Source organism: Montipora capricornis, chromosome 8 (genome assembly GCF_036669925.1).
Source record: "Montipora capricornis isolate CH-2021 chromosome 8, ASM3666992v2, whole genome shotgun sequence".
NCBI classification, from domain to species: Eukaryota; Metazoa; Cnidaria; class Anthozoa; order Scleractinia; family Acroporidae; genus Montipora; species Montipora capricornis.
Window position 1 is genome coordinate 3,242,514 of NC_090890.1, and position 322 is coordinate 3,242,835.

Consider the following 322-nt stretch of genomic DNA (forward strand, 5'->3'; position numbering starts at 1 on the left):
TGATTTGTTTGATGTCCAATCTTTGTTTGGCCGCTTGAGGAAGTCAACTTTGAAGTGCGCTTGCTTTCACGTCCTCTTCATCGCATTCGGACACAAGGAACTTACAACTGCACACTACGACTTTGTGCACACTACAGCATGTGACAAATGTATCAAATCCCGCGCTGTGATTGGCCACCCAATAAATTACAATAAGTAATCACATGATTTTCTCGTGCAAGTAGTAATAAATATGCACTTGATTTCACGCCGAGACTTGTCGTCGTCGTCACATACAATATATTCATATATTATATTGTATTACCTTGGGTTCCAGAGGCTA

The 322-nt window shown here is 40.7% G+C and overlaps 1 protein-coding gene across 2 annotated transcripts in view; it reads right to left on the reverse strand.

Annotated features, from left to right (window-relative positions):
- The window catches only part of LOC138058983 (uncharacterized), a 22,294-nt gene extending 22,203 nt beyond the window's left edge, over positions 1–91 (reverse strand). For both annotated transcript variants that reach the window (XR_011134122.1, XM_068904469.1), the window contains exon 1: positions 1–91. This exon is cut by the window's left edge and continues 230 nt beyond it. The gene's annotated coding sequence lies outside the window, so the exon portion shown is untranslated.
- Positions 92–322: the final 231 nt, after the last annotated feature.